The 21,378-nt window shown below is 37.1% G+C and overlaps 1 protein-coding gene across 7 annotated transcripts in view; it reads left to right on the plus strand.

The window, feature by feature from the left end:
* The window catches only part of TAOK3 (TAO kinase 3), a 210,843-nt gene that overhangs the window by 111,458 nt on the left and 78,007 nt on the right, over positions 1 to 21,378 (plus strand). For 4 of the 7 annotated variants that reach the window (XM_079151548.1, XM_079151549.1, XM_079151552.1 and 1 more), the window contains one exon: positions 12,038 to 12,139. The exons of 2 other annotated variants lie outside the window; for them this stretch is intronic. The gene's annotated coding sequence lies outside the window, so the exon portion shown is untranslated. Of the gene's footprint in view, positions 1 to 7,248; positions 7,349 to 12,037; positions 12,140 to 21,378 lie in introns of all 7 variants that reach the window. One more of the 7 variants, XM_079151550.1, reaches the window with a different exon arrangement.

Consider the following 21,378-nt stretch of genomic DNA (forward strand, 5'->3'; position numbering starts at 1 on the left):
CTGCAGGAATGTAAAGGAAAACCCACCTTAGCTTAGGGGACAGTCAGGAAATTTTCCCTATAGGGGTTACTTTCTAGGCAGATTCTTGAACATCTAGTTAGCTACGAAAAAAAGCTTTATTCCTCTCTTGTCCACAGGGGCTTCTCTATATTGCAGGAGGTTGTTTGAGGTAGCTGGGGCATCTACTTTGAAGACTTACGAAGGACAAGCTGCAAGCATAGACAAAGAATGGGTCACGAGAATCTCATATGCCATCTACAAGGAGCTTGGGTTTTCTGCCCTGTGCAGATGGGGATTAACAGGCGTTAAGCCCAGGAGTGGCATGGCCAGGTTTTACTCTCAGGTTGATGTTGGCAGAGGTTTAGAGGAAGGATTCCATTCATAAACAGCTTTACTGAGTATTTATAATCAGATGGCTCATAGGGTTTTCACTCTTTCTAAATTTCAAGTAACTCACTCAAACATAAAGAAACTGCTTCACGGACCCAAGGAGGAAGATAGGTGTATCTTCCTCTTGAGGAGCTTAACACATCTTAGGTTGATATTCAGAGGCAGATTGTTTAAAGGTCAAATAAATTTAAAGAGTCTCTGGCGAGCAGGGCAAGTAGTTCAGCGGTAAAGCATGTACTTGACATGTGCAAGGCCCTGGGTTCCATCCCCAGCTCCAAAAAGTAAATAAAAGCAACTTTGGAGACAGATTTTAGGTCAAGGTTGTACACTTAGCCAAGCACATATTCTCTAATAGCCTTATTTGTGAGGGTTAGTTTTGGTTTTTGTTGTTGTTGTTTTTATTTATTGGGCAGAGACTCAGTATAGTCATAAACTTCCCCTTGATTTTAAAAACTACTATTTTTACCTGCTCTTCGAATTGTCAAAGTATATTTTCAAAAGGAAAAGGATGATCAAAATATCAGTTTTTCTGACTACCTTAGAATACATTTTGACTACTAAATGAGTAACCCTTTGAATGTTGTTCAAATAGTTCTTCAGCATATTGTCTTAGTCTGCTCTGGCTGCTGTAACAAAAGACCTCAGAGTGGATGACTTACAATAGAAATTTGTTTTCTCACACTTGGGGCAGCCAGAGTCCAAGAGAAGTGCCTGCAGGTGTGGTTTCTGGCGAGGGCTCTCTTCCTGGCTTGCAGACAGCTGCCCTTTTGCCACCTGCTCAATGGCCTTTCCCTGCTATGCTTGCTCTTCCCCTTCTTCCCAGGTCACCAATCCTGTGGGATTAGGGCCCCACCCTTATGACCTCACTTAACCTCAGTTGCCTTCTAAGGACTGTATATCTCCAGGTATGGTCACATGGAACATTAGTGTTTCAACACGTCATTTGGGAGGTGGTGTGGGTAGAAGACATAATTTAGTCCCAAACAGAGGCCAGATAGACCCTTTTCAAAGAAGTAAATATAATCTTAAGTATATATAGTTTAATTTTGAAATCTTTGAGTCTCTAAAAGTGGTTATGCTTAAGGAAAACTGTTCAGGGCAACAAGGAGAAACAGTCCCAAACAAACAAACAAAAAAGAACTTGCTAATAGCTGTGACATTTTGGCAAAATTCCATGCTCGATAATCCTTCATTAACTGTAGGAAGGTTTATTTTCAAAGCTTTTATTTCTGCATGTTCTATTATCTCTAGTGCCTGACATTGTAATCGTGTAGCAGGGAGTGAAAAGTTATAAATACAGAGCTCTTACAGTGCCTTCCTATATTTGATGATCAGTGGTAGGCAAAATTTGCAGAGGCTAAAGGTGTTTATGTCTTAGTTTTTTCTTTTATTTGGCTGTAGAACAATTAAAGTGAAGATTGCTGGGAATTTTAGTTATAAATTGAACTCAGGCCATTCGTATGTGTCAGTCTGAATAAAAGATTTTTAAACTGAGCAACATGCCAAAATCATAGACTGAGTTGAAACAGAACTTAGCAATTGTCTGAACCAGCCAGGCACAGTGGCGCATGCCTGTACTCCCAGCTACTCAGATGAGGCAGAAGGATCACAAGTAAGAGGTCAGCCTGGGTAACTTAGTGAGGCCCTGTCTCAAAATAAAAAATCTTAGAAGGACTGGGGTGTAGCTCAGTGGTAGAGCACTTGCCTCCCATACAAAGCCTCTATGTTCAATCCGTGCTACTGCTAAAAAATTAAAAATAAAAATAAATTAATCTAAAAAAGAAGGAAGAGAATAAAAGAAGGAAGGAAAGAAAGAATGTCTCAACCAGCCCAATACCAGGAAACTGGGACTTAGAAAAAAAAATTAAATAACTTGATCAATACACAGAGCAGAACCATTTAGGGGCCAAGGTGGGACTAGGATGTAGGACTTCTGTCTCAGAATTCTTTCCACTATGCCATGTTACTACCCAGCTGGCAAGGAATTCACTTAGGTACCAAGGCACAGCCCATGATGCTTAAGTTACTTGGGAACAACTTAAACTCCTTAAGCCCGTCTTAGATTCATTCCAAATCTAAAATTCTGATTATAGAATGTAACAAAATATGTGAAACATGGATTAATTTGTCAACTAAAAGGTCAGTTTGTTCATTCTATTACTTTTCTATTTCCTTTTTTAAAAATATATTTCTAAAGATAGACAGCGGCTGCCTCTTTTTTCCCTTTATCATGACATGAAGCTAATGTCAGAATGATCTTTAAAAAATATAAGAAACAATCTTATTCCTGTTAGTATTCTTTTGATTACTCATCACAATTTGTGGGACTTAAGGCAGTCGTTTTACCCTTTTGACTATATATTAAGTGGGGTAAATGCCTAATTTTATAAATTTTGTATTATACATTTAGCGTTAACCTAGCATTCACTGAGTCCAAATCTGGGATGTTCCCCAAGGGGTTGTCCTTAGCTTTCTCTTCCCTCTGCAGTCTTCTCTGGAATCACTGCAGTTCCTTAAGCTTCTTTCAACCTACACAAGCGATTCCCAGATCTGACCTGGCTCCAGAATCCGCCCCCGCCCCCCGTCTCCACTCCTTTCCACCTGCTGTGTCTCTACCTGACACCCATCTAGCGCCTTAGAATCAAGTTGGCCAGAAAACACTCCTCATCTTCTCCCCATTAAACTTGTTTCTAACACAAATTCTCTATTTTTGTTCATGGAACAAACGTCCTTCCTGTCATTTGCTGTGGAGCCTTGGAGCTGATTCTGTCTTTTCAGGGCTGCACAGCCGATCAACAGCTGCCTTCATCATGCTACTATCATATGTTTCTTGCATCCAGATTCACAGAATCACAGTGAGGTATCTACCTCCGCTTTCACTTTTAGTGCCAGTGTTCTAGAATAAACTGTCGTTCTTGCTTGAGAGCCCTCCCCTGACCCCCTGCTTCAGTCTCCTTCTATTCCAACTCAGTCCTTAAAAACCATCTTTTTCCCCAGCCCTGGGCATTGAAACCAGGGGCACTTTACCAATGCGCTGCATCCCCAGCATCTTTTATTTTTTAATTTAGGGACAGGGTCTCATGAAATTGCTCAGGCTGGCCTCAAGTTTGCAGTCATCCTGCTTCAGCCCCTGGAGTTGCTGGGATTATGGGCTTGGTCCATCACACCCAGATTGGCTACCACCATTTCTTGACTGGACTTTTGCAGTAGCTTCTTTCAGATCTCCCTGGGTTTTTTTGTTTGTTTATTCATTTTTTTAAAAGGATTTTTATATATATGCATTTTAGTTGTGAGTGGACACAATACCTTTATTTTTTTATTTTTATGTGGTGCTGAGTACCGAACCCAGGGCCTCACATGCACAAGGCAAGTGCTCTACCACTGAGGCACAACCCCAGCCCCTGTTTATTTGTTTTTAATTTGTTTTTTAACTGGTATATAAAAACACAAAAACTATACATATTTGTGGGGTACTCTCAGATGTTTCAGTACATGTATGCATTGTATGGTGTTTAAATCAGGGTAAACATCTATCTCTACAAACTTTATCATTTCTTTACAGTGAAAATATTTAAGATCTTTCCTCTCACTTTTTGAAATACACAGCACATTTTTATTATCCATAGTCACCATTTTATGCAACAGTGTACCAGAACTTCTTGTCCCCATCTAACTGTACTTAGAACCCACTGATCAACCTCTCCCCATCTATCCCTCTCCCCCACTCTTCCAGCCTCTGCTAGCCACCATTCTACTCTCACCTTCTTTGAGAGCATCTTGTGTAGATTACAGATATAAATGAGATCATGTGCTTGTTTTTCTGGGCTTACCTTACTTCACTTAACATCACGATCTTCAGTCCCATCCATGTTTTTGCAGATGATAGATTTTTATCCTTTTTATAGCTGAATAGTATTCCATTGTGTACCTGTACCACATTTTCCTTATTCATTCATCAGTTGATGGGCACTTAGGTTGCTTCCATTTCTTAGCCATTGTGAATAGTGCTTCAGGAAACAAGGGACTGCAGAAGTTTCTTCAACATCCTGGTTTCACTTCCTGTGGATAAATACTCAGTAGTGGGATTGTTGGATCATATGGTAGTTCTAATTTTAATTTTTTGAGGAACCTCCATATTGTTTTCCATAATGACTGTTCTAATTTGCATCTCACCAAGGAGAGTTCCCTTTGCATCCTCACCTGCTCTTGTTACCTTTTCTTTCTTACAATACCATTCTTGCTGCAGCGGGGTAATCCCTCATTGTGGTTTTGATCTGCATTTCCCTGGTGAATAGTGATGCTGAACAATTTTTCATGTACTGGTTGATCATTTGCATGTCTTTTTTTGATAAGGGCCTATCTAGGTCTGTTGCTCATGTTTTAATTGAGGTATTTCATTTTTTGCTATTGAGGTTTTTTGTTTTTATTTTTTGGTTTCTTCTGTATCTTGGATATTGACCGCCTTATCAGATGTATTGTTTACAAACATTATCTCTCTTCTGTAGGTTGTTTCTTTTGCTGATGCAGAAGGGTTTTAGTTTGATCTAGTCTGATTTGTCTGTTTTTGCTTTTGTTTCATGTGCCTTTAGGTCTTACCCCCAAACTCCTTGCACATTCCAGTGTCCTGAAGCATTACTTCTGTTTTCTTCTAGCAATATCATAGTTTCAGGTCTTACATTTAAGTCTTTAATCCATTTTGAGTTAATTTTTATAACTTCTGAGAGATCAAGATCCAATCTCATTCTTCTGCATATGAATATAGATTTCTTTTTTGATTTTTTTTTTTTTTTTGACCTTGCTCCTATGCAATCTGTTTTCCACAGAGCAGTCAGAGTGACTTTTAAATATAGGTCACATCCCTCCCAAATTTCTCAGTGGCGTCTCATCTCACTTATCAAAAAAAAAAAAAAAAAAAAATCCAAAGTCTTTTTGTATATTGACAAATTGTAATTGTATATTTATGGGGTACAAGTGATATCTTACATGAATATAGTTTGGAATGATTAAATCAAGAAAATTGACATCTGTGACCTCACTTTTTTTTTTTTTTGTGGTGCTGGGGATCAAACCCAGGGCCTTATGCTTGCAAGGCAAGCACTCTACCGACTGAGCTATCTCCTCAGCCCTGACCTCACTTTTTTTTTTAAATTCCTCCTGTCCAACTGAAACTCTTTTTTTTTTTTTTTTTTTTTTTTTTGGCACCAGAGATTGAATCCAGTGGTACTTAACCAGTGAGCTACATCCCCAGCCTTTTTTAAATTTCAATTTTAATTTTAATCTTAATTTTTTTTAGAGACAATATCTCACTGAGTTGCTTAGGGCCTTACTAAGTTGCTGAGGCTGGCTTTGAACTCGCGATCCTCCTGCTTCAGCCTCTGGAGCCGCTGGCATCACAGGCATGCACCATCACACTAAGCTAAAACTGTCTTATTTTGCCCAACAGCTCCCCATTCTCCTCGTGTCATGGTCTCTAGTAATCATTTGCTTCTGTGGGTTCAGTTGTTTTGGAATCTGTGCCAAAGTGAGAAGATACAGTATTTTGTCTCTCTGGGCCTGGAATTAAAATCTAGTCTTAAATTTGTTCCCTGAGGCCTTAGCTCCCGTCCATTGCTGCATCCCCATTACCCACTCTGCTCCACCCGGTTGGCCTGCTGGCTTCCCTGCCTACACCACGCAGTCCTGCTCTTTCCTCTGCCTCGACTACCCTTCCTTGCCAGGTGTCTTCGGAGCTTTTTCCATCTTCAGTTCTCTGCTCAACTGTTCCCTTATCAGAGAGAACTAGTCTGCCAGTTGACCCTGCTTCATTTGAGTTTTTCTTCTTAATATTTATTAGTAAATGCCATATCCACATTGATGTGTCTTCCTGCACTAGAACATAAGCCCAGGAAGAACTTAAAGCCTTGTTCAGTGCTGGACACATATTAGCTACTTAATATATATTTGCTGGATGAATGAATGTGTAAACAAATGAGTGAAGTGAATAACCAAAAGTAACTTAAGAAAAATGTTAGGGATCTTTAAGAATTTTTCAATACAGAATATGAATGAATATTAATCAAGTTCGAGAAACCTTAAGAGTAAATTATCATTAGTGTGTATTATAATTATTCAGAGTTTTCATATCCCATGTTTGATACATATGATTTAGTGTATAATAAAGACTTTAAAAGCTGGTAAAATCTGTTAGAATAATTTGGAATTTATGCAGACAGATGAGCACCATTTTTGTGCTGGTCTTGATTTTAAGACCCATGTAAAGTACCTTTTTTGGAAAATAAATGTGTAATTGATCTCAAGTTGCTGGCCTCATATCAAAGTAGCAGACAGAACAAAGATATTCAGTATTAAATTTAAAGGACCCAGAGGAGCCTTTCCTTTCTAATCTGCCTCTTAACCTAAACATCTGTCTTTTAAGGGATGGAGAAAATAATATTCTGTAATAAACCAAAACAATTGATAGTCATACATTTTAGCGTATGTAGGTAAAGCCTTGAGGACTGACTAGAAGAATCTTCTTCATATAATTTAATGTCAGTTGACCTGGAAGTGGTCTAAAGGTCATCATTATTATGATCATCAATAAACCTGGCCACTTCTGCATTATTTGCCAAGTAGAACTTAGATGACTGAAAGGTCCCTTTCCGGCTATCAAATGCCACGATGTCCATACACAGTGGTCTGTGTGATCACAGTGCATAAAAGCAACTGTCATCAAGTTTCATTTCGAAAATGAAAGTACCATCAAAGCAGTTTTCCTACCTCGTAATAATAGTTAAATATTGGCGGCAGACTGAAGCAGCACTAACAAAAATAAGTGGTTTTTTTTTTTTTTTTTTTTTTTTCTTGCTTTCTTTAAAGATAATCCTTTTCCAGTCTGTAGGGAGAGTTGCATGGTAGGAATAGAGGGTTGAGGAAAACTGGCATTGTACTAGTCCTAACTATGTGGCTTTGAAAAAAGGTAAGTCACCTGCTTATACTTCACTTTTTGCTGCTATAAAATTTTTACCTGCCTTAGTCTACCCTCTGGGAGAAACATTATGAATAAAATAAGTAATTTATAGTTATTTACATTTGTTCACAGTTATTTACTATGAAGCATGAGTTCTCGGATCCCTTATTTGCCCCAGTCCCTTCAAAGACCCTTCCTTACCCATGCTATGCAAGCACTCCACCACTGAGCTACATCCCTAGGCTTTTTCCTGTTGTTGTTTTGTTTTGAGACAAGGTCTTGCTAAGTTGCTGAGGCTGGCCTCAAGGTTTTGATCCTCCTGCCTCAGCCTCCCAAGTCTCTTCAATTACACATATGCACCATTGCACCTGGCTTCTGTTCTTTTCCTTAAAGAAGTCTCCAGTCCTCAAAAGAACCTGAATCCACCACTGTATATTTAAGCTATGAGATCTTTTTGATAAGAATAATGACACAGAAATCCAATCTTACATTAAATTAACATTTTCTTGATTATCCTCCAAAACATAGCAAATTTTTGGTGTTCCCAAAGTCTTAGGCAATATGGTTCAGGGAAAAGCCTTCAAGACTAGGAAATGAGAAGTCCTGGGTTTTAATTTGAGGTAATACTGCCACATAGGTGTGATGTAGCACTTAGCTTTCCTGATATTCAGTGTCAAAAAAAAGGGAGGGGGGTTGAAATAGCTAATCTTTAAAATTTTTTCCAATATGAAACATTCTAATACTTACTCCCTTTTTAATGCTAAAATATTCTGGAGTGCTCAAATTAGTTGGCTCCAGGTTTATTGTTGAAGAGGTGTTATTGAAACATTTGAAAGGCAACTAAAATCCTCTGTGAATCATCTTACTCGAAAGCTTCTGGGAAAGAGGAAATTATGGAAAAAAAAAGTATATTTCTATTCTACCAAGTATTGTCTCTTAAATTGTTATAATATCTGTGAAAAGTAATTTACTTGATCACCCTCGTTGGCAGATTTCCATTTCCCAGGGAGTGAGTGAAGAACACTATTTTATCCGCTTGTCTCTGATGAAATCTACTCTAAGCTAGCTGGGTTGTCTCATTGGCCCAAGGGCCCAAGACCTCAAGACCTAAAGTCTACATTCTTGGCACAGTTCTCAATTATCACTGTAAATGTGACACTTGAGGTTGCAAGAGGGAAAAAATGAGTCTGTGCATATCATTTTAGCTAATTCTTAAAATGCTATCCTCTTGGAAAGAAAAATATGTCTTGTTCATCTTTTGGGAGGAAGAAGAATCCAAACTATCATTTTCAGTTCCAAGAGTGGAATGGAAAGCGAAGGCGATCCCAACAGATTTTTATGGAGTGTATGCGATATAAAAATGCCACGGGCCCAGCAGTTCCACTTGTAGGTGATTTGTGCTCCAGAGAAGTGAAAACATGTCCACACTTAAACGTGTACACAAATGATCATATCAGCATCATCCAAAATGACAATAAAGTGGAAAGAGCCCAATTGTCCATGAATAGGTGAGAAAGAATATTGTCTCTTCATATAATGGGATATAATTTGGCAATAACCAGAAGTGAAACACTGAGCCAGACTGTAAACTGGCTGAATATTGAAAACATTACGCTAAGTGAAAGAAGCCAGCTGTAAATGACCACATTGTATGATTCTGTTCTTATGGAATATCCAGAGCAGGGAGATCATATGGAGACAGAAAGCAGATTAGTGTTTTCTTAGGATGGAAGTCAAGGAAGGTGATGGCTACAAGGGGTTTGTTTGTTTGGTAATGTAAATGTTCTAAAAGTAACTGTGGTATTATCTGTTAATATTCTAAAAGCCATTGAGTTCTTTGCTTTAAATGGGTAGATTATATATTTCAATTACATCTCACTAAAGAGGAGTTTTTTAAAAAGATAACTTGAGGATACAAGGATAGATCCAAACAGGGACTTAGACATTACCCTACTCTGAAGAAGCACTTGACATCCACAGTGTTGATACCTGAGTATTTAAAACTGAAGGATACAAGGATAGAGAAAATGACAGGTTTTATAGAAAAGGATGACATTTAGATGGACTGTGAGAGTGGTTGGTATGTGGACAGTGTAGACAGGGGAACCAGCACAAAGAGATCAAGTGTGAAAAGAAATGAAAAGTCTGTGGGTATATGATAGAATAGTAATTCATCTTCCCCCAATTACTGAGTTTTAGAATTCAGGTTAGAGTAGTAGTCTGAAGCCAGAACTGAATGTTAGTTAAATAAGAGTTATTCTTTATACTGTAGGAAGGATTCTGCATTCTTTGTACTTTGAAGGATTTTGAGCGGAAATGTGATATTATCTGAACTGTAAGCTTTAGGAAGATAATTATGTTGATAGTGTTTTTAAGATGAATTTTAGAAAAGATAGAATAGAAACTGAAAGAGCAGAAATAGAGAAGAGAAAACTGATGCCATAGAATGGAATGTTTTAAATGTGTAGGAAGAAATATTTGATATAGAATTGAGGATTAATTGAGTGTAAGGGTCAAGGGAAAAGAAAGTGTCTAAGTTGATGTGAGGAATTTGTGAGCCATGCGGGGGAGAAGCCAAATAGATGTTTTAAAACATGGGACTGAGGCTTAGGAGGTTGGGATCGCCAGTGACATAGTGTTATTTAATACCGTTAAATGGACAGAAGTGAAGAGAGCAGCTTGCAGTTATGCAGAGCACTTGGCAGGTCCTTGGAGGAACACATCATTTAGGGATCAGAGAGAAGCAAAGGAACCATAGCAAAAATAGTTCATGGACAGTTTCTTGAGATGCCAGAGACATTTATGGAGAAAGAAGGGGGGTAATGAAATGGAAGGAAATAGAAAGCACCTTTAGGTTTAATGCCTGAGCTTCAGGAATGTGGGCTTTACCCCCCCCAGCAATGCAGTGGTCTAAAAACAAGAAAAGATAAAATGGAGAAGTTTAATTCCTAGAAATCCAAGGAAGTTCATTTTAAGACATTTGTAGAGATGTGCAACCAAAGATGCAGAGAATATGCATTTTTCAAATTTGTGTAAAAATGAATAAGTATTTAAGGAAAAGATAAATAGTAAGCACACATGGCCATAGCAAACATCTCTTGCATTTGAAACTAGGCATGAGGTTGGTGACATATGCTTTATTTAAAGCCAGTTTCCTAGAAATGTAGTATCCAGTGTTGCTTAGGGTCATAAGGAATATTTTAGTTCACTGAAGGTATAGTTGGACTGCAATAGCACGGTAGACATGTAAACATTCCCACAATTGATTGCTTAGTGGTTAGGTAAAATGTAATGATGTTGCATGCAGTCAAGTTTTAGCTGCCAGTTGATCTAAAGCCTTCCACAGCCACAGGAAGAATCAGAGGGAATAACAAAGATAATCAAAAAGTACAGTTTATAAATGTAAGCGTGAGAGGAAATTTGAGATACCCCTAGCAAGAAAAACATGAAAATGGAAATACTGTTTTTTCCAATTTTTTTTCTTATAAGGTCTTCATCTCCAAAGCTAGCCAAACATTCAAAAATATTTCCAGTAAACACAAGTTCTAAATTGTTATATTCATTGATCCAGTAACTCTACTTCTAGAAATCTGTCCCAAAGAAAGTCTCCCAAGCACAGATGAGTAATATACACAAAGATCTTCAAAACACTTTGTAAAATAATGCAACAGAACAAAGGCCTGAATATAGCCTTGTTTCCAGCTGTGGAGAAACAGTTGTGAATGAGTTGACTCTTCCATCGAGAAGTCATTAAATGATCTCTGTGAACAGTGTTTGGTGATATGGCAACATGCTCATAATAGCAAATGAGATTAAAGAGGTAGACTGAAATTATATGTAGATCTCAACTGTATAATGAAAGAAATAATGGCATGAAGAAATAAGTATCCACATGGAGACAAGTATGCCCATTGTTAGTGGTTTTTTTTTTTTTTTTCTTGGTTGGTATTATGGATTTTCTAATAGTATATATAATATATATATATAACAGTATATGTATGAATGTACACATATATACAATTCAGAGTTTTAGATTTTCTACATTGGTCATGTACTTCTTTAACAGACCACTGAGACGGTTATAACTCCCAAAATGGGAGAAATTGGCTGTAGGAGAGCCTCAGAAAGGGAGGTAGCTGAGTCAACCAAATCATCATGGCTATCAGAAGAGCCACTGAAAATATAAGCCTTCCTGACAGAGAATCAGTAGCACTGCCGTGTGCTGTCATATTAGTCCTATCTGCCGGTAGCTTTTATTGAGTCACCCTGGATGCAAATAAACCAGTGGAAGCTCGATATAGATTCTGAGATCTACTGACACGTTTGTTTCCTAAGGACTGCCTGTGAGAGACTATGCCATGTCTTTGTTGTAAAAATCATGGATTTACTTTTCTCATCCATGGATGAAGATATAATTTTAACTTTGTAATATTACGTTTGTAGATATTTAAAACTGCCGCGTTAGCAATTACTGCTGCTTCTTCCTTTGTCGTCGTCCTCTTCTTTCTTTTTTTTTCAGAGACAGGTGCCCCACAGTGCGGTCCAGACGGACCTCAAACTCCTGTGCTCAAGAGATCCTCCTGCCTCAGCCTCCTGAGTAGCTGGGACAACAGGCATGTGCTAACATGCCCTGCCTTAATTATTGCTTCCTTAATTTTGTTCCTATAATTATATATCTTTATCCTTTTTTCCTCATAGGTGCACCATAAGTACAAAATACTAAAGTCATAGAAGAAAAAAGAAGATTGCTGCTAACATGAATCTAAACAATACAATGCATTTTGTGCCACATACAAAAAGGTATTGTCCATAGATTCATGACTTAGCTTTCTCCTAAAAACTGGAAGTGGATTGTGTTTTCTGGCTTTTCTATGATGAATTTTTTATTATCTTTGTAAGAAAAATGAGAGGTGAAGTAAAAACAGAAATTGGGATAAATCATTCTTCTATAACAATGTTTGTTTGAAATTATTTCCATATAAATTATTTCCACATAAATTTTCATTATTTTCAGTCATAGCTTACAAAATGGGAATTTACTTGGTTAAAAGAAATGGTCTTAAAGTTTCTTGATTCCTGTTATCAAGAAATGTTCTCTATCAATCCTCAGCACCCCAAAAAAAAAAAAAAAAAAGAAATGTTCTCTAGAAATATGTATGTGTATCCATTTTTTGTTGATATTGATATATATAAATGGTTTCTGTGTTTGTCAGCTTTCCATCACTGTAGTGAAATACTTGAAATAATCAACTTGTAAAGAGAAAAGGTTGATTTTGTCTCACAGTTACAGAGGTTTCAGTCAGCTCTCTTAGCCCCCTTGCTTTGGGTCCATGGTGCAAGCTCATGGTAGTGCAGACCTACGTATTTCATCACCAGGAAGCAAGGGAGTGAATGATGAAGGGGAGTGTGGTCCCATTGTCCCCTTCAAGGGCATGCCCCCAATGAGTTAAAGACCTCCCACTAGGCCCCTCCTCTTAAAGGTACCACTCCACAGTAGTACCAGGATGGGGAACAAGCCTTTGACTCATGGGCCTTTGGTGGACATTCAAAACATAGCAGTTTCATTTCACTTTTTGTCTAATTACAGAAGTAATAGGGTTTTCAAAAAAAAATTCAATACAGATAAGCAAGAAAGAATTAAAAATTTACTAGAAATTCCAATACTTATTTCAGTTAAAACACAAGCAACTAAGAAATCCAGACTTGCAGGTTAAAGAAGCCACATTTCCCATCTCCACTATCACAATCTTTCTGTGTCCCACCTGCTTATTCCTTTTTTGCTAAAGCAAAATAAACAAAAAAGAAACTGTCTTGTATGAATTCCCAAACGGGCATTATTTAGTCAGAGGACTTACACATTTCAGCAATGTGTTAGAGTGACTATTTCATTGTGTTCTTGCCAAAACATTTCTTTTTTTCTATTATTTTGCCAATTTGGTAGGTGATATAAGGTGTCCTATTATTTTAACTTTTACTTAATTGATTACTAGTGAAGTTACATGTATTCCATACCATTAGTGACCACAGCTATTATTAAAAATTTCCTGTTTAATTCTTTTGAGTTTGTTGATGTGTACATTCATGTATGAGCTCACCTCTCTGATAGTAAGAATAAATTTTAACTGGCACATAGTTTGCAGGAACTTTTCCACTTCATTTGTGTACACACAAATATATAATTCTTTATGAAAGTATCATCAAGATGAAGATAATAAACACATTCATCACTCAAAAGCTTCTTCTTGCCCCTTTTAATCTCTCCTTTCCAGGTCTTCTCACACCCACCCTGCCCCTAGGCAATCACTGATGTGCTTTCTGTCACTATAGTATTTCCTCGTATTTTATATAAATGAGATCATGAAGTATATACTTCTTTTTATGTGACTTCTTTCACTCAGTATAATTATTTTGAGATTCACGCATGTTGTAGCATGTATTAATCGTTCATTTTATTGCTGAGTTACATTCCATTGTCTGTGTGTACCATAGATTGATTATATATTCAGTTGTTGATGGACATTTGGGTTGTTTCCAGTTTCAACCTGAAAAATAAGCCTGCTGTGAACATTTATGTACAGGACTTTGTAAAGATATAGGCTATTATATTTCTTGGGTAAATGCCTAAAAGTGAAGGGGCTACAACGTACAGTAGGTGTATGTTTAACTTTTTAAGAAACTGCAAACTGTTTTTCCAAAGCGTTCATACCATTCTGCATTCCCACTGGCAGTGTGTGAGAGATCCAGTGATTTCACGTTCTTGCCAATGCCTGGTGTGGTCAGTTCTTTTGATATTAGCCATTCTAATAGGTACGTAGCAGTATCTCAGTGTAGTTTTAATTTGCATCTCCTAAGGAGTAGATGGCAAGCACCTTTCTCTTGCCATTCATTTATCTTCCTTGATGGAGTGCCTTTTCAGATATTTTGCCCAGTTTAAAAAATGGGCTATTTTTTTAACTATTGAATTTTGAGGATTCTTTATATTTTTAAGCCCATTATGAGATATGTTTTGCAAAAATTTTTCTCCCAACATGTTGCTTGTCTTTTCATTAAGTGTCTTTCAAAAAACAGACATTTTTTTAATTTTGATGAAGTCTAATTTATCAGTGTTCCTTTTATGAATTGTGCTTTTGTTTTTGATGTCAAGGCAACAGCCCTCACAGAATGAATCCTAGGAACTATTTCTCTTTTTCTGTTTTCTGGGAGAGTCATAGAGAAATGGTGGTGTTTCTCCCTTAGATGTTTGATAGAATCACTGATGAAGCCACCTGATCCTGGAGTTTTCTTTGTGGTGGGAAGATTTTAAATTATGAATTCAATTACTTTAATAGATACAGGGTCAAGCAGATTTTCTATTTCCTCTGGAGTAAACTGTGGCAGTTTGTGTCTGTCTGTCTGTCTCTCTGTCTCTGTCTCTGTCTCTGTCTCTGTCTCTGTCTCTCTCTCTCTCTCTCTCTCTTTTATATTTGTCATTTCATCTAAGTTGTTGAATTTATTTGCATAACATTGTTCATGGTAGTCCCTGATTACCCTGCTACTGTCTGTGGAACCTCCACCAATGTCACCTCTCTCTGTCCTGATATTAGTAATTGCATTTTCTAACTTTTTTATCTGATGAGTCTGGTAAGAGATTTATAAATATGATTCTTTTTCTCAATCAACTTTGCTTTCATTGATTTTTTTCACTTTTGTATTTTTAATTTCATTGATTTCTGCCTTAATCTTTATTATTTCCTCTCTCTGCTTACTTTGTTTAATTTGCTTTTTCTAGATTTTTTTTTTAATAATGCAAGCTAAGGTCATTGATTTGAGACTTTTATTCACCTTTATTCTTTTCTAAGACCAGAGTTTAGTGCTGTAGATCTCCCTCTAAATTCTGCTTTAGCAGCAGCGTACAAATTTTGATACAATGTACTTATATTTTCACTCAAATCAAAGTATATTCTGATTTCTGTCTTGCTTTGTTCTTAGACCCAGGGTTTATTTTAAAACATGTTATTAAATTTTGATATATTTGGGATTTTTCAGATAGCTACCTTTCAGATATCTACCTATTGATTTCTAATCTAAAATGCCATATTCACAGAATATACTTAAAATGTTTTAAATTCCTTTAATCTATTAAGTCTTGTTTTATGGTCCAGAATATGCCATTCCTTAGTAAATTTTCTGTGTGCCCTTGAATATCACTGATATCACTGGGTGGCTTGCCCAGTCATAAATATCAGGTAATCAAAATGGCTGATAGTTTTGTATCAGTCTTCTTTATCCTTACTAATTTTCTGTCTTCTGTCAGTTACTAAGAGCAGGTATTGAAATCTCCAACTATAATTATGAATTTGGCTATTTTTCCTTGCAGTTAAAACAGTTTTTAAACACATATCCTAAAGCCCTTAGATGCATAAACATTTAATATTGTTATGACCTCTTTTAGGGAGATGGGGAAACTGGGGTTTGAACCCAGAGGTGCTTTAACAATGAGCTACTTCTCCAGCCCTTTTTATTTTTTATGTTATGACAGGGTCTCTCTAAGTTGCTGAGGCTGACCTCAGACATGTGATTTGCCTTATTTGTGTCTTTTTAAAATACATAAAAGTATATGCATCTATAAATATGTATGTGTGTATTTATACAACCAACTAATATCATGCCATTTCACTAATATCATAACAATTTCACAACACTTTATTTCCATTTCTCTCCTCCCAGACTTAGTGCTAGCTTGCAATTACTTCTACCTGTGTCCTAAACGTCACTCTGTTATTTTTGTTTAAATATTCAATTGTGTTATAAAGAAATTTAAATAATGGGAAAATCTGAACATATGTAGGCAAATATTTACCACTTTTCGCTGCTTTCATTCTTTTGTGTAGATCTGTATTTCAGATTAGTATGGTTTTCCTTCTGTCTAAAGGTCTTCCTTCAACATTTTCTGTAGTTCATGAATTCTTTCAATTCCATATGTCCTAAAGCCTTTATTCTGACTTCTTTTTTCAAAGATATTCTCATTGGGTATAGAATTCTAGTTTGACAAGGTCTTTTTTCAATTTTTTTCAACACTTTAAGGATGTTGTCCTGCTGTCTTTTCACTTGTAATATCATAACAAGGGATCCATTGCCATTGTGCCCTTGTTCCTCTATACATAGCATCTTTTTTCCTCTAGCTACTTGTATAATTTTATCCCAGGTTGTGAACAATTTATTATGATGTGCCTTGGTTAATTTTCTTCATGTTTCTTGTGCTTGAGTTTCACAGACATTGTAGATTTGGGGGTTTTATGATCACCCGTTTTGTAAAATTTTCTATTGTTATTCAAATAATTTTTCTGCTGGGCATGGTGGCACACGCCTGTAATCACATCATCTCGGGAGGCTGAGGCAGAAGGATCACAAGTTCAAAACCAGCCTCACAACACAGGGAGACCCTATCTCAAAATAAAAAACAAAAATGGTTGGGGATGTAGCTCAGTAATTAAGCACCCTGAGTCCAATCCCCAGCAGGTAGGTAGGTAGATAGATTGATTTTTTTTTTTTTTTTTTTTTTTTCTTCCTGTCCTGACATCTCTATCCTCTTCTTCAGGGACTCTAAAGAGACATACACTAGGCTGCTTGAAGGTGGCCCACAGGTCACTGATGCTCTGATTTGTTTGTTTTTCTTTGTCTTGTTAGTACTTTTTCTCTGTGTATTTCATTTTGGATAGTTTATTTTTAAAAAATTTTTTAGTTGTTGATGGACCTTTATTTTATTCATTTATTTATGTACAGTGCTAAGAACTGAACCCAGTGCCTCACAATGTGAGCAAGCACTCTACCACCGAGCCACAACCCCAGCCCTCATTTTGGATAGTTTCTATTACTAGGTCTTCAAATTCACTAACCTTTTTTTCTGTCAAGTCTCATCTGCTATTCATCCCATGCCGCGTATTTTTCTTCTCAGACATTTTATTGCAGCTTTTGCCTCTAGAGATTTGAGTCTCTTTATATCACATATCTCTATTTTGCATGTTTTATATTTCCTCTAACTTTATAAATATATAGAACATAGTTATAATAAATGTTTTAATGTCCTCACATTGGCTTCAATTATTTTTCTCCTCATTATGAGTCATATTTTCCTATTTCTTTATTTTATTTTTTTATGTTTTGGGGTAATGGGATTTAACCCAGGGACAGCTTGCCACTGAGCTACACTCTCAGGCCTTTTTATTTTTTATTTTGAGGGGAGGTCTGGCTAAGTTGCATAGGACCTTGCTAAGTTGCGAGACTGACCTCCATCTTGGAAACCTTCCACCTCAGACTCCCAAGTCACTGAGATTATGAGCCTCTGCCACTGCACCTGGCATTGCCTGGTAATTTTTTATTGAATGTTAAACATTATGAATTTTACCTTTTTGGATACTGGATATGTTTTAATTTCTTTAAATGTTTTTGAGCTTTATTCTGGAATATAGTTAAGTTATTTGGAAGTAATTTGGTCCTTCTAGGTATTGCTTTTAAAATTTGTTAGACATTACAGACCAGTTTTAAGGCTAAGGTGAATTATTCTCCACTCCTAAGGCAAACAGAGATACCGAGTAAAGAATGCCCCATGAACTTGGGAGACTGTGTCCTGGCTAGTAGAAACAAGTACAGTCCACAGCCCTCCCTGAGCTGTAGGTACTGCTTCCCCTGGCCCTTTCAGTTAGCGCTTTCCTGGACTAGGGTACTCTTCTGGCTTGCACTAATCAGTACTCGACTAAAGACCTGCGGGGAACCTTCTGCATATCTCCATCCTCTCTTTCTGTGCTGCTCTCTCCTGTACACTCTGGCCACCTTGCTCCCCCTGGGCCCTCACCTCTGTCTCTTCTACTCAAGGAGTCCACCCAGCTCTGCCTGGATTCCTTCTTTCTCTAGCGTGGCCTGAAAAGTCTCCTAGGGCATGAGGCTGAGTCAGTCATGGCTCTCAGCACTAACTTCTCAAGTCAGAGATCATTGTCCTTCTTTACCTAATATCCATTGTCTTGAAATATCACCACTCATACGTTCTATCCAGTGTTTTAGATGATTCTTGTGCCAGATGATAAATACGGTCTCCATTATTCCATCTTGGCCAGAAGGAGAAGTCCCTTTATTATAGTTTTTAAAAGAAGTTATTAATTTTATGTAGTCACACTTACTGATTTTAGCTTATGGTTTTTGCTGCTTGTATGTTGCTTAGTAATTAAGAGATTCACTTGTAATTTGTTCTAGAAGTTTTTTATGGTCTCTTTTTCACATTTAGATGTTTATTTCTTTAAAAATCAGTTTATAGGCTATGCTAATCCGCTTTTTCCCCCCAAATGATTGTCCACAGGGCTTAACTTTTCTTATCGGAGCAAGGGCTTAACTTTATTCACGTGGAAGTCAAAATATTCAGAAGTTTAAAATGCATTTCAGTGATTGAAAAAAATTTGTTCTCATAAATTTAGTTCATAACTTTCTGTTTTTCTTTAAAGGCAATCTCATAATTTGCCTTTTGTGTATAGTCTCCAAAAAGGCACGTCATTGATTTACTTCATTGTTTCTCTTTTCTGTTCTCCAACAATGAACACAGGAACACTTTTGGAGTTTTCATTTTGTGCTTTTCAGTTACCTGTCGACAAAGAGCTAGATTTAAGATTCTTTTCCAGCAGTGTTGATGCAGTGACTTTATGCTCGAGTCTTGTGTAGGGACTGACTGGACAACTGTCCAGGACGACAGGTGCAGTGTTGGCCAGAGAATCCGTGTTCCTATTTAAAGCTTTCAGCGGCACCCTGCTACCCTCAGGATAAAGTCCAGATTCCTTAATATGGTGTAAAAGGCCTTTTGTGGTCTTTCTTGGCGTCACACCAACTCCATGCTCTCTCCTTCCAGCTCTCCCATCCATCCACATTGAGTGCACTGCGTTTATTCTCTCTAAAAAGGCAGTCTTTTCCAGTTCTGAGTAACAGAGAGGCTGGGTTAACCTATTGTATCTTATGTTAAGAAATATTTACTTTTTCCTCATAATATCAAGCTATTATAACCATTTTGTGTCATTTTAGCTTAGTGTCTTTACCCCATTTGACTCTAAGCGCAGAAGGACAGGGACCTCATCCTGCTCTTTTTCTATCACCCAGCCCAGGATGGTGTCTGGCACATAGCAAGCCCTCAGGAAGTGCTTGTTGAATGAAAGAGTAAGTTGGGCAGGTGACTGGATAGTAGGTTGACGACCCACTACACATGCCAGTGACTTAGCACAGGAAGTCATGTGCATTGTCCCCTGAGGTTGTTGTGCTAAAAGAGAAAAATACCTCCTGGCACTGTCAGTCTTACTTCTTTAATTAATGACCTTTTTCTCTTCTAGAGTGAAGCCCATTCATGTTTTGAAAAAAATAGTTTCATTGGCCAGTAGCTACCTTTACAGTTTAGTTAATGAGTGGGTCAAGGAAGAAACACAAACTATGCTGTTGATAGGTTCAGATGTTGAAATAAATGGCTACCTGTATGCGGGAGGGAGAGGTTATTTACATTGAAAAATAAAGACAAAAACTCACATTTCAGTGTTTTTCAAAAAAAATAATGGGGGACTGGAGAGATAGCTCAGTCGGTAGAGTGCTTTCCTTGTAAGCATAAGGCCCTGGGTTCAATCCCCAGCACCCGAAAAATAAATAAATAAATAAATAAATAAAAATAATGGATCTACAACAAATAAATATGTGACTACAGATTAACATATAAACTTCTCACAATGGTACTCTTCAATTAATACCATTAATACCACAATGGTATTAATGAGCACTATGAACTCAGCATTTTGTGTAGCAATGGAATAACTTACTTCTTTACGTGGACATTACGCATAGTCTCCAAATTTCTTGGAGTTTCTTCCAGTGGTTAGTTAAGAATTGTTTATTTACCCATACCGCTCTATAAAGATAAAATATGTCAATCAAGAGCATGGACTTGGCTGGATTTGGATCACAGTAGTGAGAAATACTGGCTTCTGGCCATGGGGAAGTCGTTTCACCTCCTAAAGTCTTAGTTTGTTCTATAAAATCAAGATAAAGTCATTACACTGTAAAGCTGTTGTGAAGATTAAAGGAGACAATATATGTAAGTTCAGTGTTGTCTGACAACCTAACACTTAATAGATGTCAGCTGTTATTATTAGAATACTAATTTTACCAAAATGCTCTTTGTGACATCTTTATTAAGATAGAATCTGTGTACTACCCAGTTCACCCATCCGAAACCTGCTGCTGAGTGGTTCTAAGTGCAGTCACAGTCATGCAGTCCTGGCCGCAATCTGAGGACATTTTTAACACCCTGAAAAGAAAGTCCATGCCCTTTGTTGTCACTTTCCAAACCCCCATTCCTAGGTCACCAATAATCTAGTTTGTGTCTCTATAGATTTGCCTTTTCTGGAAATTTTTTAAAAATATATAAATGGGGCTGGGGAGATAGCTCAGTTGGTAAAGTGCTTGCCTCGTAAGCACAAGGCCCTGGGTTCAATTCCCAGCACCAAAAAAAAAAAAAAAAAAAAAAAAAAAATATATATATATATATATATATAAATGAAGTCATATAATATGTAGTCTCTTATGATGGCCTTTTACTTCATATAATGTTTTTACAAGGTTCATTTATGTTATAGCATCTATCAGTAGTTCCTCCTTTTTTATGGCTGGATAATATTCCATTGTACATGGAGATACCACATTTTGTTTATTCATTTACCAGTTAGTGGAAATTTGAGCTGTTTCCACTTTGTGCCATTATGAATAATGCTGGTATGAACATTTATGTGCATGTATTTCTGTGGACATGTTTTCATTCGTCTTGAGGCTATTCCTAGGAGTGGAATTTCTGGGTCAAATGGAACTCAGTATTTAAGCTTTTTCTAATGACTCTGCCCTTTCACTTCCCTCCTACAGTGCTGGAGAGTTCTGATTTCTCCATGTCCTCACCAATACTTATCTGACTTTTTATTACAGCCCTCCTAGTGAGTATGACATGGTATGTCACTGTGGTTTTAATTTTCATTTCTCCCTAATAACTAATG

The sequence above is a fragment of the Sciurus vulgaris genome, assembly GCF_902686455.1.
Source record: "Sciurus vulgaris genome assembly, chromosome: 8".
NCBI lineage: Eukaryota > Metazoa > Chordata > Mammalia > Rodentia > Sciuridae > Sciurus > Sciurus vulgaris.